General features: G+C 37.8%; 1 long non-coding RNA gene across 1 annotated transcript in view; it reads right to left on the bottom strand.

Moving 5' to 3' along the window:
* Positions 1-2290: 2290 nt before the first annotated feature.
* The window catches only part of LOC118146338 (uncharacterized), a 114950-nt gene continuing 107140 nt past the window's right edge, over positions 2291-10100 (bottom strand). Inside the window, exons 2-3 of the long non-coding RNA XR_004732036.3 lie at positions 3142-3220; positions 2291-2651 (exon numbers count right to left, since the gene is read on the bottom strand). This is a non-coding gene — a long non-coding RNA (uncharacterized LOC118146338). The remainder of the gene's footprint in view (positions 2652-3141; positions 3221-10100) is intronic.

Genomic DNA, 10100 nt, shown 5'->3' with positions numbered 1-10100 from the left:
AACTCACAAGGAACGTAAAGGATCTCTTCAAGGAGAACTACAAACTACTGCTCAACGAAATAAGAGAGGACACAAACAGATGGAGAAACATTCCATGTTCATGGTTAGGAAGAATCAATATCGTGAAAATGGCCATACTGCCCAAAGTAATTTACAGATTCAATGCTATCCCATCAAGCTACCAATGACCTTCTTCACAGAACTGGAAAAAAACACCTTAAACTTCATATGAAACCAAAAGAGAGCCCGCATAGCCAAGTCAATTCTAAGTAAAAAGAACACAGCGGGAGGCATCACACTACCAGACTTCAAATGATACTACAAGGCTACAGTAATTAAAACAGCATGGTACTGGTATCAAAACAGAGATATAGACCAATGGAACAGAACAGAGGCATCGGAGGCAACACAACATATCTACAACCATATAATCTTTGATAAACCTGACAAAAATAAGCAATGGAGAGAGGATTCCCTGTTTAATAAATGGTGTTGGGAAAACTGGCTAGCTATGTGCAGAAAGCAGAAACTGGACCCCTTCCTGACACCTTACACTAAAATTAACGCCAGATAAATTAAGGACTTAAACATAAAACCTAACACCATAAAAACCCTATAAGAAAATCTAGGCAAAACCATTCAGGACATAGGAATAGGCAAGGACTTCATGAACAAAACACCAAAACCATTGGCAATAAAAGCCAAAATAGACAAATGAGACCTAATCCAACTCCACAGCTTCTGCACAGCAAAAGAAACAGTCATTAGAGTGAATCGGCAACCAACAGAATGGGAAAAAATTTTTGCGGTTTATCCATCTGACAAAGGGCTGATATCCAGAATTTACAAAGAACTAAAGGAGATTTACAAGAAAAAACAAGCCCATTCAAAAGTGGACAAAGGATATGAACAGACACTTTACAAAAGAAGTCATACATGAGGCCAACAAACATATGAAAAAATGCTCATCATCACTGGTCATTAGAGAAATGCAAATCAAAACTACATTGAGATACCATCTCACGCCAGTTAGAATGGCGATCATTAAAAAAAATGGAGACAACAGATGCTGGAGAGGATGTGGAGAAATAGGAACACTTTTACACTGCCGGTGGGAGTGTGAATTAGTTCAACCATTATGGAAGACAGTGTGACAATTTCTCAAGGACCTAGAAACAGAAATTCCATTTGACCCAGCAATCCCATTACTGGGTATATATCCAAAGGACTATAAATCATTCTACTATAAGGACACATGCACACAAATGTTCATTGAAGCACTGTTTACAATAGCAAAGACCTGGATTCAACCCAAATGCCCATCAATGATAGACTGGACTGGGAAAATGTGGCACATATACACCATGGAATATTATGCAGCAATCAAAAACGATGAGTTCGTGTCTTTTTTAGGGACATGGATGAATCTGGAGAACATCATTCTCAGCAAACTGACACAAGAACAGAAAATGAAATACCACATGTTCTCACTCATAATTGGGTGTTGAACAGTGAGAATACATGGACACAGGGAGGGGAGCACTACACACTGGGGTGTGTGGGGGGGAATAGGGGAGGGACAGCGGGAGGTGGGGAGTTGGGAGAGATAGCATGGGGAGAAATGCCAGATATAGGTGAAGAGAAGAAAGGCAGCAAATCACACTGCCACGTGTGTACCTATGCAACTATCTTGCATGTTCTTCACATGTACCCCAAAACCTAAAATCCAATTTAAAAAAAGAGAAAAAAGAACCAAACATGCATGTATTGATGAAAAATTACAGAAGGGATAAGTTAAAGACCAGATCGAGTGATCATATCAAGGTAGTTTTGTCTTCATAAAAGTTTACACAATGCAAAACTCTCATTCAGAATCCTTATTTTAAAAGCCACAAATGTAATATCATATAGACAGATTTCTTACCAACCAAACATTTCCAATTTTGTGGGAAACAGTGTGTTTAAAGAGCGATTTAAAGGATTTCTTAAGAATTAATGCCACCGCCATTATACAAAGAGCAAAAGGGCAATAATGGTTCTGTTTCTGTGACTAGTAAAAAATTAAATTGGGGTGCTATTGTTCTCAAGGGAGAGCTGTTGTCCAGTTGGTTCTGATACCCTCTCTCCTTCTGCCATCAGTCAATTAACTGTCAACTTGTTTGAGAAAATTAGCAGTTACATAGGTTTAATCATGAATGGTTAAAAAAAAGCTATCTTACATACTTAGTGTTTTTATATAATATTATATAATATGAATATAAAACAAAATTCCTTATCCACTGTTCTGTGTGATCAGGTAAACCAAAGAGAGGGATAAATCTTTCAATTTAAAAAGGTAGACTGTGTAATGTCTTAAATTATAATATTTACTTTGATCCAGGTCTATCACTCACCTCTTCAAACATTATCAACTTCAAGAATTCCAATCAAACATTAATGAAACGTTGTTTCTATGAGACAAATGTATTTTTTCAAACTCATCCCAAGTCTCTCAATTTTATCTAATTATGAGTTTCAAACATACGTCATTCCTGTGAGCACATCCACAAGAATTTGAAGAATTCAATTCCTATTCACCTCCTGAGGAACTTTCTTGTTCACATTAAGGCAGTGTTTCTGCATCCTGAGTCAAATTTGGAGAGTTCCAGCACCTAAAAAAAACACATTCTTACCTCTGATAAACTAGCAAATTTTGAAAAGGCTAAGATATCCTACACAGAGTGTTATTCACTGGTTGATTACTAAGTATTCCTCTCCGATGTGTTACTCGAACAATAAGTCTGGAATTGCATAATTTGCCTTCTGGGAATGATGCAATCTATTATCAGGCTTAGTGTGGTGTTGTTCATCTAATTACCTTCTCTCAATATCAACAAATTGACTATACACTTGCCTGTCCCAGTGTCCCAAACCAGCCTCTGACCTACCTCCATTCTGCCCATGCAGGTCCAAGTCTTTGCAGGCATTCTTACTCCTACTAAAAAGATGGCTGGCCCTTCAGCTGGTTTTGTTCTGATTACCCAATATCAACCCTCCTACTCTGACTTAACCCAACTCATTCCAAGCAGCTGGCTTAAATTTGAACTGCGTGCTTAATCAGTCACACACCTGATTTGATTCTTTCTTTCTTAAAGTGCCTACCTTGTGCTCAGCTGTGTACTCCTATTTCAAAACAGTCTGTGAATCTGTTCTTGTCCTGGTGACACTGAGATATTTCTGCCTATTAACATAAAGGAAGATAATGTCACTATCTCCAGATGACTTATCTAACACATCCTACCTTATTAAAGAAGACACACTGTTCACAAGATAATGATGTATATTAAAGTGAGGCCACTGTTCATCACAAATTATAAATCATAGGCATTTTCTTTTCTTTTGTTACCTATGACATACATCCCTGGCATGCCAGCAACAACCCAGGTCTAAGACCTCACAGAGTGAGCAGCTGTGCTACCTTCCAGGCACATGGCAGAAGTGCCTTTCCCTGTTTACTTTGAACTTAGGGCTGGACAAGTATTTTCACTGAAATGATAGCAGAAGTGTCAATTCCAGGCAGTAGCTGTAAGATCCAGTGTAAGGCTCACCCTGTCTTCCAGCTAGTATCATCACAGAAGCTTATGTCGTAATGGAGTGGCTCTGAGCCTGGTTTAGAGATAAGCAGAGCTCCCTGCTGGCCCATGTTGGACATGTAGTATGAGCAAAAAATTATAAGCCAAATTTCTAAAATTTTTGAAGTTGCTTCTTACTCCAGCATTAACGTTACCAATTGTGTCTAATATAGGAATTAAAGGAAACCTAAAAGGCAGAGTGAGACAGGCTTTTATATCTGACAGAATCTATTAATGTAATTAGTTAAAACTAAGGAAGCCCCTTTCAGCATGAAACAGTGAACCCAAATTCACAGTCACCATCTATTTACTTTTAAACAGAAATCAACTGGCATGTTCTTCTTACTTCACCTGAAAAAAAATGGCAGTATTTAGACTCCAAGCCATTATCATTTTCTTCGTTAGTGGCACAGAACATCCAGGCCGGGCTTTTTATCCCATACCAATTGTAAAGACCGTAATTCCACATGACATAATTAACTTGAGGACATCATTCAGTTTAGGGCTCTAATGACACACATCACATTAAACTAGCTATAAATTAATCTGTAGACAATGATTATAATGTATAATTCTAGTTTAATATGATATATGGAATTACTGGAAATCCATTTCTACTCCAAATAACATGGCATTCTAAGTGACCTTAATAACATGGTATTCTAAAGGACTTAATAAATTTTATTTCTTCATATATTTTTAGTAAATGATTAACAACTTCATGATCAAACCACTCAATGAGAAAACTCTTTAAAAATACCCCTAAAAATAGCTATCAAAGCACATTTAGTTAATATTTATGTCATAATTTATTAGTGGTGTTTAAAATGATAAATTTTAGAACATTTATCTTTTGAGTAAACATTTCTCTTTTGACAATAAGGGATATGTTAAAGCAAAAGTTACTTGCAGCCTGAAAGCAAATTCAAACTTCTCGCAGTACTTAAATATATTTTCCTACCTTACATTTTTCCACTTGGTTTAAAAGTATTTGCATCTAGTATATTTAAACAGTCTTTTAATGTCGTTTCTTATTTATTTTTCCCTGTCCAAATCAGTTGTCACAGAATTTTATTTGATTTTTATAGTCTGGTATCTTCTCTAATAATTCAATCGTTTTGTATAGTTTCTCAGGATTTCTAAGCAAAATTCAGCCATTTTTATAATTGTTAAAAGTTCTGATATTTTTATTAAGTAATTAAATGTTTAGAAATATATGTCATTCTTGTATTCACATGTATGCTATAAGTTCAAAATAAATGACACTTCTGTTAATCTTTATACATAGACACACTGAACTCAGTTCTAAAAATCTCAGAAACATTTACAGTTCTTATAGAGTGTATACTTCTCTGTCACCTCTGGTATCAGCTGATGTAGTTTTTCACATGATCCCTGGATGAATGATGTCTAAAGGCACAAACATTTATACTAATAATTATAGCCACTAACTCTGTCATTTCCATTCAACTGTGAGGTCTTCAGAGTAAAGGAAATTTCCTTACTGATCATTGAGTCCCTTGCACCTAGCATAAGCTTAAAAAAAAAGTTAAATAGAATGATGTTTATATTGATGTCTTTCACCACATTTTCATATGATTAGTCCAAAAAAATGTGAATTGGAAAAAATGAAGTTTTTTTCTTTGATTATTGCCAGAGAGGTGCTTTGTATTTATTACTACAAATCTGTTTATTCCTTATACAGCTCAACTCACTAATCAATCCCCTTCTAGTCATCCTATTGGTCAGGCTAATACATAGCCTTTCACATTGGCTTACAAAGAAAGATGTTCCCTTCCCTAAGAAAAGAATGAACAGGTTCCTTGCACTGGCTTAGGACATGCTCCTTTAGCTGAGAGGAGTTTGTTATTACCCACTTTCTGAAGCCTAGAGAATGGGAGACAATTTTTGCTGTCTATCTATCTGATAAAGGTCTAATATCAAGAATCTACAAGAAACTTAAACAAATTTACAATAATAAAAAAAAACATCAAAAGGTAAGCAAAGGATATTAACAGACACTTCTCAAAAGAAGACATTTATGTGACCAAGAAACATATGAAAAAAAAGTTCATCATCACTGGTCATTAGATCAATGCAAATCAAAACCACAAAGAGATACCATCCCACGCCAGTCAGAATGTGGATCATTTAAAGGTCAGGAAACAACAGATGCTGGAGAGGATGTGGAGAAATAGGAATGCTTTTACACTGTTTGTGGGAGTGTAAATTAGTTCAACCATTGTGGAAGACAGTGTGAAGATTCTCAAAGATCTAGAACCAGAAATGCCATTTGAGAACATGCAGTATTTGACTTTCTGTTCTTGTGTCAGTTTGCTGAGAATGACGGTTTATGTTCTCACTCATAGGGGGGTGAACACATGAGAACACATGGACATGGAGTGGAACATCACACACTGGGGTCTGTTGGGTGGACTAGGGGAGGGACAGCGGGCAGTAGGGAGTTGGGGAGGGATAACATGGGGAGAAATGCCAGATATAGGTGATGGGGATGGAGGCAGCAAGCCACATTGCCATATATGTACCTATACAACAATCCTGCAAGTTCTGCACATGTACCCTAGAACCTAAAGTGCAATAAAAAAAAATATATATATATATATATATACACACACATACACATACATATAGTTTTTAAAAAGAAATACCATTTGACCCAATAATCCCATTACTGGATATATACCCAAAGGATTATAAATAATTCTAATATAAAGATACATGCAAACATATGTTTATTACAGCACTATTTACAATAGCAAAGACTTCAAACCAACCAAAATGCCCATAATGATAGACTAGATAAAGAAAATATGGCCTACTCCTATGTCCTGGATAGTTTTGCCTAGATTTCCTTCTAGGGTTTTTATGGTGCCAGGTCTTATGTTTAAGTCTTTAATCCATATGGAGTTAATTTTAGTGTAAGGTGTCAGGAAGGGGTCCAGTTTCTGCTTTCTGCACATGGCTAGCCAGTTTTCCCAACACCATTTGTTAAACATGGAATCCTTTCCCCATTGCTTGTTTTTGTCAGGTTTATCAAAGATTGTATAGTTGTATGTATGTTGTGTTGCCTCCGGTGCCTCTGTTTTGTTCCATTGGTGAGAGATGCAAATCAAAACCACATTGAGATACCATCTCACGCCAGTTAGAATGGTGATCATTAAAAAATCTGGAGACAACAGATGCTGGAGAGGATGTGGAGAAAAAGGAACACTTTTACACTGTTGGTGGGAGTGTAAATTAGTTCAACTATTGTGGAAGACAGTGTGGCGATTCCTCAAGGCCTTAGAAATAGAAATTCCATTTGACCCAGCAATCCCATTACTGGGTATATATCCAAAAGACTATAAATCGTTCTACTATAAGGACACATGTACACGAATGTTCATTGCAGCACTGTTTACAATAGCAAAGACCTGGAATCAACCCAAATGCCCATTGATAATAGACTGGATTGGAAAAATGTGGCACATATACACCATGGAATATTATGAAGCAATCAGAAATGATGAGTTCGTGTCGTTTGTAGGGACATGGATGAATCTGGAGAACATCATCCTCAGCAAACTGACACAAGAACAGAAAATGAAACACCGCATATTCTCACTCATAGGTGGGTGATGAAAAATGAGAACACATGGACACAGAAAGGGGAGTACTAAACACTGGGGTCTATTGGGGGGAAAAGGGGAGGGCCAGTGGGAGGGGGAGGTGGGGAGGGATAGCCTGGGGAGAAATGCCAAATGTGGGTGAAGGGGAGAAGAAAAGCAAAGCACACTGCCATGTGTGTACCTACGCAACTGTCTTGCATGCTCTGCTCATGTACCCCAAAACCTATAATCCAATAAAAAATTAAAAAAAAAAAAGAAAATATGGCATATATACACCATGCAATACTATGCAGCCCTAAAAAAGAATGAGTTCATGTCCTTTTTAGGGACATGGATGAAACTGGAAGCCATCATTCTCAGCAAACTAAAACAGGAACAGAAAACCAAACACTGCATGTTCTCACTCATAAGTGGGAGTTGAACTATGAGAACACTTGGACATAGGGAGGGGAACATCACACATTGAGGCCTGTCGGGGGGTGGGGGAGCCAGGGAAGGGAGAGCATTAGGACAAATATCTAATGCATGCAGAACTTAAAACCTAGATGATAGGTTGATGGGTGCAGCAAATCACCATGGCGCATGTATACCTATGTAACAAACCTGCACATTCTGCACATGTATCCCAGAACTTGAAGGGAGGAGAGGGAGGAAGGGAGGGAGGGGGGAAGGAAGAAATGAGGGAAGGAGGGAGGGAGGGAGAGAAGGAAGGAGGGAGGGAGGGAAGCAAGGAAGGACGGACAGAAGGACAGAAAGATGGAAGGATGAACAGACAAACATAGCCAGGCACAGTGGCTCATGCCTGTAATCCCCTGGGATGCTGAGACAGGTGGACCACCTGATGTCAGGAATTCGAAACCAGCCTGGCCAACATGGTGAAACCCCCATCTCTACTAAAAATACAAAATTAGCTGGACATGGTGGCACACACCTGTAATCCCAGCTACTCGGGAGGCAGAGGCAGAGGCAGAGGCAGAAGAATTGCTTGAACCTGGGAGGCAGAGATTGCAGGGAACAGAGATCACGTCATTGCCCTCCAGTCTGGATAACAAAAGCAAAACTCTGTCTCAAAAAAAAAAGAATGACTAGCACTTGGGAACTGCAGACAGCATGCTGAAGAAAGACATCCATTCACATTAGTAGATTGTCCACCTGTGACAACTTTTTAGCCACTCTTTCATTCAAAAAGCAGGTTTTTAAATATGTCCCTACATTCTCACATATCCAGATTGAGCCTGGTTGGAATAAGATGCATTTTTCATGAATGAGATTCATTCATTTACTCACTCTATTATTTTCTGATTAATTTATTTAATTAACAACTTAAATTACTGGTAGAAGTTTCTTTGTTTCTGTCTAAACCAAATTTGAGCTAATACTGTCTAGCTCCCAAAATGAAAACGCATTTTTGAATTTAAAAATGCCCAGTAGGCAGAGCACAAGGAATTGTTTTAGGGCAGAGAAACTATTCTGCATAATACCATAGTGCTGGACATATGTCATTAAACATTTGTCAAATCCCCTAGAATATACACCACCAAGAGTGAGCCCTAATGTAAACTATGAATTTTGGGCAATTATGTGTCAGTGTAGGTTCATTGATTGTAATAAATGTACCACTCTGTTGGGGGATGTTGATAGTGGAAAAGGCTATGTTTACAAGGGTTATGTATATATAGGGCATACAGATATTCTATACCTTCCACTCAGTTCTGCTGTGAGCCTAAAACTGCTCTAGATTTTTTTTAAAATCCCTCATAATCTACAGATTCTTTAGAGCTTTATTGTGTTAACCTAATCCAGATACCCTTATAGGGCCATGGCTGATAAAACAGAGATAAATATGGAATGAATAATCATAAAATCACAACTGTGATGTACTGTTAATTTTTCTTTTTTTATGGGGAAGAAGTAGTGGGCTTAACACTTTGTATTTGTTGGGTTTTGTTTTCATAATCACCATAATGATAGGCAACATTATTGTCTTTATTTAATAAAATTAAAAGTTGTAGTGAGGCTGTGCAACTTGCCCAATATCATACAGCAAGTAAGAAGAAGACCTGAGAATCTACCACATGCCCATGTGATGTCAAATCTGATGTTCCTAGTCATCCATTCATGGATTCAATATTCATGAAGAATCTTCTATCTTACTGGATTTTTTTTTCAAAATTGTTTTTTGAGACAGAGTTTCGCTATTGTTACCCAGAATGGAGAGCAATGGCAGGATATCAGCTGACCACAACCTCCACCTCTTGGGTTCAAGCGATTCTCCTACCTCAGCCTCCCAAGTAGCTGGGATTACAGGCTTGTGCCACCATGCCCAGCTAATTCTGTATTTTTTTAGTAGAGACAGAGTTTCTCCATGATGGTCAGGCTGGTCTCAAACTCCCAACTTCAGGCGATCTTCCCGCTTCAGCCTCCCAAAATTCTGAGATTACAGGTGTGAGCCACTGAACCCGGCCAAGATTTTTTTATAGTGAACAAGACAGACATAAACCCCGATCCCATGAAGCTTAGATTGTGGGGAAATTGTGTATGAGCCAGACTAAAAAATGAAATGTAGAGAGCTAGACAGACAATTTTTGTAGAAATTTTACACGTATATATTTTAAATACATAACAAAAAATTATTCCAAAAATGTAAGTGCTAAACAGAGATATAATAGGAAGTGACTAGAAGGCCACCTCAAGTATGTTAATTAGGGAACACTTCCCCGAGAAATTTGCATTTTAATCTGATACAGGAATGACAACCTGCCATCTGAAGGCCCAAGGAAGAACATTCCAGTACAAAATTCCTAAGGCAGAAATAAGCTCAGCACTCTCAAGTAGCCAAAATAAGGACCGTATGACCGGA

The sequence above is a fragment of the Callithrix jacchus genome, chromosome 12 (assembly GCF_049354715.1).
Source record: "Callithrix jacchus isolate 240 chromosome 12, calJac240_pri, whole genome shotgun sequence".
In the NCBI taxonomy this organism is placed as follows: Eukaryota; Metazoa; Chordata; class Mammalia; order Primates; family Cebidae; genus Callithrix; species Callithrix jacchus.
This window is presented reverse-complemented; position numbering and strand designations above follow the sequence as displayed.